We start from the raw sequence: 6,000 nt of genomic DNA, 5'->3' as shown, positions 1-6,000 counted from the left end.
TCTGCTGTAGTATTCAGCAGCTACTAAGTACAGGAAGGATTAATATTTTTTAATAGAAGTAATTTACAAATCTGTTTAAAGGGGCATTCCAGGCAAAAACTTTTTTTTATATATCAACTGGCTCCGGAAAGTTAAACAGATTTGTAAATTACTTCTATTAAAAAAATCATAATCCTTCCAATAGTTATTAGCTTCTGAAGTTGAGTTGTTGTTTTCTGTCTAACTGCTCAATGATGACTCACGTCCCGGGAGCTGTGCCGTTCCTATGGGGAAATTTTCCCATCATGCACAGCTCCCGGGACGTGACATCATCATTGAGCAGTTAGACAGAAAACTTCAGAAGCTAATAACTATTGGAAGGATTAAGATTTTTTAATAGAAGTAATTGACAAATCTGTTTAACTTTCTGGAGCCAGTTGATATATATATATATATATATATATGAAAAAGTTTTTGCCTGGAATACCCCTTTAACTTGCTGGCACCAGTTGATTTAAAAAAAAAAAAAAAAAAGTTTTTCACCGGAGTACCCCTTTAAATCTATGGCAATGTTTTTCATACAGTGTGCCTCCAGCTGTTGCAAAACTACAACTCCCAGCATGCCTGGACAGCCGTTGGCTGTCCAGGCATGCTGGGAGTTGTAGTTTTGCAACAGCTGGAGACACACTGTTTGTAAAACACTAATCTATGGTGACAGCACATTTGGACATTATTCACACTCCCAGTTTGCTATTGACAATATGGAAGCATTTAACAACTATCTTGGTGAGATATCTGGAGAAGTTTGTTCTTTAGGGTACGTTCCCACACGGCGTATTTTGCTGCGTATTTTCCTACCCATTGACTTCAACAGAGAAAATAAAATACGCAGCAGCAAATACGCAGCAAATACGCCGTGTGGGAATGTACCCTTAAAGTGCATTCCCACCTCTACCAGACAAAAAAATTATAGTAATGATCTAAAAATACCAAGTCCTTGAGTCCAGGGGGAAATGCTCAGTGGTGGTTGTGGTCTGGGAGAGGAGATAAGGAGCAGTGGACACTTGACCAGACGGGACAGGAAGCGGAGAAGCAGCAGGAACGCTCGAGACAGGCATGTGGGACAAGAGACCAGACGTGCTGAGGAGAGCGCATACAGGGCTACTCCATGTCACACACCCTCAATCATGTGGCATCATATCTAATGAATGTGACTGCAGCCCCATTGCCCGAAAATCAATTCTAGATGGATTTCATGTGACTATAGGGTTGCAACGTAACCCACTTAGGCTTCTTTCAAACTTCCGTCACGTTACTGCATTTTGAGAGAGGTCATGAAAAAATAGACAAAATAACGGAACATAACGGATGACCAATGTTCGTTATTTTAACGGGCATTCTGTCAAAATAACGGACATGTTCCATCCGTTATTTCGTCCATTATAGTCCGTTATTTTATTTCCTGGTTGTGAAGCTGTTCTGAGCTTGCGCAGAACAAATAACGGATCATAGCGGACGTTAAAATAACGGGCACTAAACGGATGTCAATTGTGAACATCCATCACCCATAGACTTCAATATTAAAATTTTAATGTCAGTTATTCCACCGTTATTTTTGAGGGGACAAAAATTAGTGCATGCACCGTCTATTGTACCGTCAAAAATAACGGGACATAACTGGTGCTGCAGGATGGTCAAAAAATCCCATTGATTTTGAGTTAATTATGTGGAACTTGCAGTCATTTCTATACCTCAGAGGTAGTTCATTACCATTGTGTCAACGGGTTATACCCACTTGTTTGTTTTATTTCTATGACTGATTCATTGCCTATATTCCTTTTATTGTATTTTGTTTTATTGTTTGAAAATAAAAACCCTTCAAATAAAAATAATTTAAAAAATCCCATTGACATGAATGGGATATTTTGACGGCCGTTTTAGGGACTTTCAGATGGGAGTTCATGATGGGAGGTTCTGCAGGGTGACAACGGTAGTGTGAAAGGGGCCTTAGGGTGCATTGACTTACCTTAGCTGCAACGGAAAAGATTAACCCCTTAAGGACCAAGGACGTACCGGTACGTCCTTGGTCCTGCTCTTCTGATATAACGCGGGGTTACACAGTAACCCCGCGTCATATCATGGCGGGCCCGGCGTCATAGTGAAGCCGGGACCCGCCTCTAATAGCGCGCAGCGCCGATCGCGGCGCCGCGCGCTATTAACCCTTTAGCCGCGCGCTCAAAGCTGAGCCGCGCGGCTAAAAGTGAAAGTGAAAGTTCCCGGCTAGCTCAGTCGGGCTGTTCGGGATAGCCGCGGCTAATCGCGGCATCCCGAACAGCTGACAGGACAGCGGGAGGGCCCCTTCCTGCCTCCTCGCTGTCCGATCGCCGAATGACTGCTCAGTGCCTGAGATCCAGGCATGAGCAGTCATCCGGCAGAATCGTTGATCACTGGTTTCTTATGAGAAACCAGTGATCAACATAGAAGATCAGTGTGTGCAGTGTTATAGGTCCCTATGGGACCTATAACACTGCAAAAAAAAAAGTGGAAAAAAAAAGTGAATAAAGATCATTTAACTCCTCCCCTATTAAAAGTTTGAATCACCCCCCTTTTCCAATAAAAAAAAAAACACAGTGTAAATAAAAATAAAAATAAACATATGTGGTATCACCGCGTGCGTAAATGTCCGAATTATAAAAATATATCATTAATTAAACCGCTCGGTCAATGGCGTGCGCGCAAAAAAATTCCAAAGTCCAAAATAGTGCATTTTTGGTCACTTTTTATATCATTTAAAAATGAATAAAAAGCGATCAATAAGTCCTATCAATGCAAAAATGGTACCGTTAAAAACTTCAGATCACGGCGCAAAAAATGAGCCCTCATACCGCCCCATACACGGAAAAATAAAAAAGTTATAGGGGTCAGAAGATGACAATTTTAAACTTATTAATTTTCCTGCATGTAGTTATGATTTTTTCCAGAAGTCCGACAAAATCAAACCTATATAAGTAGGGTATCATTTTAATCGTATGGACCTACAGAATACATATCAGGTGTCATTTTTACCGAAAAATGTACTACGTAGAAACGGAAGCCCCCAAAATTACAAAACAGCGTTTTTTTTTCAATTTTGTCGCACAATGATTTTTTTTCCCGCTTCACCATAGATTTTTGGGCAAAATGACTGACGTCATTACAAAGTAGAATTGGTGGCGCAAAAAATAAGCCATCATATGGATTTTTAGGTGTAAATTTGAAAGAGTTATGATTTTTTAAAGGCAAGGAGCAAAAAACGAAAATGCAAAAACGGAAAAACCTCCGGTCCTTAAGGGGTTAAGGGAGCGCTATACTGGCAATGTTTGGCCTTGCAGCCTGTAAAGCAGTCTGTAGCCCTAATCTTGAGAGGACTGTCTTATCTCTTAGGCTAGATGTCCACTTTCTTTTTCTGGCAGTTTTTGGAAAACTGCTACTGCAGTTTTTGAGCCAAAGCCAGAAGTGTATTCAAAAGGAAAAGGACATATAAAGGAAGGACTTAGAAGTGGAGCCATAAGGGAGAAGAAGTATAAGTCCTTCCTTTATATGTCCTATTCCTTTTGAATACACTTCTGACTTTGGCTCAAAAACTGCAGTGGCAGATATCCAAAAACTGCCAGATAAAAAAACAAGTGGAAATCTAGCCTTAGCCCCTAAGGTGAGTGTATTACTGGTGCAAGACCAGGTCTGACCCCAAAAGGGCATCTATACTGGTGAAAGCGCACGTCAATAGCCTCATAGTCAGGCCTCGACTTACCAATGCAGACATATAAAACTTATTCGAGACTAACCAAAAGGGTAAAGGGTCTGAAGATCTGAAGGTGGAGAGCAGCTGCCAAGAATGTCTCTCCCCTAGAGGACCTGGAACAACCGTTTTTCCCCCTGAAGGACCTGGCTCATCTGTCTCTCCCCTGGTGGACTTGGCTCAAGCCAGGGCCTTATAGTGAAAGGCAGAGTTCCCCCTGTGGTTGTCCAGCCGTTGCAAAACTACAACTCCCATCATGTCATGACAGCCGTCGGCAGTAATTCTACAACACCTAGGGAGCTACAAGTTGCTGAAAACACTTAAAGGAAAATGCCGTCAGGACAACATCAATACTACAAGACATCATGGCCCTTTTCACAATGCAAATTCGGGTAGAAAAACAGACATGGTGCACATCTACAATCTTGTATAATGATCTGATTGCTTCTCAGCATAATATCAAAAACTAACAGGTTGTTAGTATACATTTTTGATCAAAAAGTACAAGCCCACTCGCCACGTCAAGGCCACCTATTGAGAGTGGGTCCCTAACGTCCCTAGCATAAAATGGCGCAGCACCGAGCGGCGACCACCACCGCCGCGACACCAATGCCCACAGGGGGGAACGACCCACCGGCAGAGCGGCCCCAATGCCACTCAAACCAGTCTATGGGCCGCACCTCCCCGCAGACACGGCGCCACGGCAGTAACGGACACCGCACAGCACCACACCAGTGTGAACAAGTAGTAGTTAGCTACACATGGGCCATTTCTTTCCTAGCAGCCTCCCAGTCTGACTGGGAGAGCATGGTAAGTGAACCATTACACCTTGTTCACACTGGTGTGGTGCCGTGCGGTGTCCGTTGCTGCCGTGGCGCCGTGTCTGCTGGGGGGTGCGGCCCATAGACTGGTTTGAGTGGCATTGGGGCCGCTCTGCCAGTGGGTTGTTTCCCCCCTGTGGGCATTGGTGTCGCGGCGGTGGTGGTCGCCGCCCGGTGCTGCGCCATTTTATGCTAGGGACGTTAGGGACCCACTCTGGATAGGTGGCCTTGACGTGGCGAGTGGGCTTGTACTTTTTGATCAAAAATGTATACTAACAACCTGTTAGTTTTTGATATTATGCTGAGAAGCAATGAGATCATTATACAAGATTGTAGATGTGCACCATGTCTGTTTCTTCTACCTGAATTCACACTGCCTTTTCACAATGCATTAGCAGTGGCTGTTGCTTTTTGTGCAAGAAACCCCTCTTCCCATTATCTAATGGTAAAAACATATAGTTCAGATTTACTTACTGAAATCTCTTCTTTCCATGAGTCCGTAGGCAGCACAGGCAACATGTGTGTTAACCTAGTTATTTCTACTATCAGGCAGAATAAACAAAAATCAAAGATTTAGCACTTAAACGATTATCAACCTAGTACACACCCCTATGCACATAAATACTCCCTACAAATGACCCCAATGGAGCAATATTTTTATTTAGGAAGGGATCCTGTGCTGCCTACGGACTCATGGAAAGAAGATATTTCGGTAAGTAAATCTGAACTTTCCATATCGTCATACGGCAGCACAGGCAACATATGGGAATCAAATGCAATATAAATCAGGGAGGGTAATCTGAGGCAGCAACTTCCAGCACTCTCCTCCCAAAGGACACCTCTCTATTAGTGATCACATCCAACTTGTAATGATTGATGAAGGTATTCAGCGTAGACCATGTGACTGCCCGACAAATCTGGTCCTAGGAAACTTGTGCCAAAGCCGCCCAAGAGGTGGATGCAGATCTTGTAGAATTCGCCCTAATTCCAGTTGGTGGAGAGAGACCTTGAGAAGAATAAGCTAACAAGATGAGATCCTTAATCCACCTTGCTAGTGAAGCTTTCGATGCTTGACAGCCCTTATTAGGACCTTGGAACTGGACAAATAAGGAATTTGAGAGCCTGAAATCCTTAATCCACCTAGGCAAGAACTGCTCTTTTTACATCCAGTAAATGAAGCCTTTGCTGTTCCTCATCCTGAGGATCCTCATGAAGAGTGGGTAGAAAAATCTCTTGATTGATATTCTCTACAGAAGGAACCTTGGGAAGAAAAGAAGGATCAGTCCTGAGGATGAGACAGTTCTGTGAAATCCTCATATAAGGCTCTCTGCAAGATAGCGCTTGAATCTCTCCCACACGCTTGGCTGTAGAGATCACTACCAAAAAAATATCGCTTTCCAGGTGACTAAACTTAATAGATGA

This window comes from Hyla sarda, chromosome 11 (genome assembly GCF_029499605.1).
Source record: "Hyla sarda isolate aHylSar1 chromosome 11, aHylSar1.hap1, whole genome shotgun sequence".
Lineage (NCBI taxonomy): Eukaryota > Metazoa > Chordata > Amphibia > Anura > Hylidae > Hyla > Hyla sarda.
The sequence above is the reverse complement of the archived record's forward strand: the minus strand, read 5'-3'. Positions refer to the sequence as shown.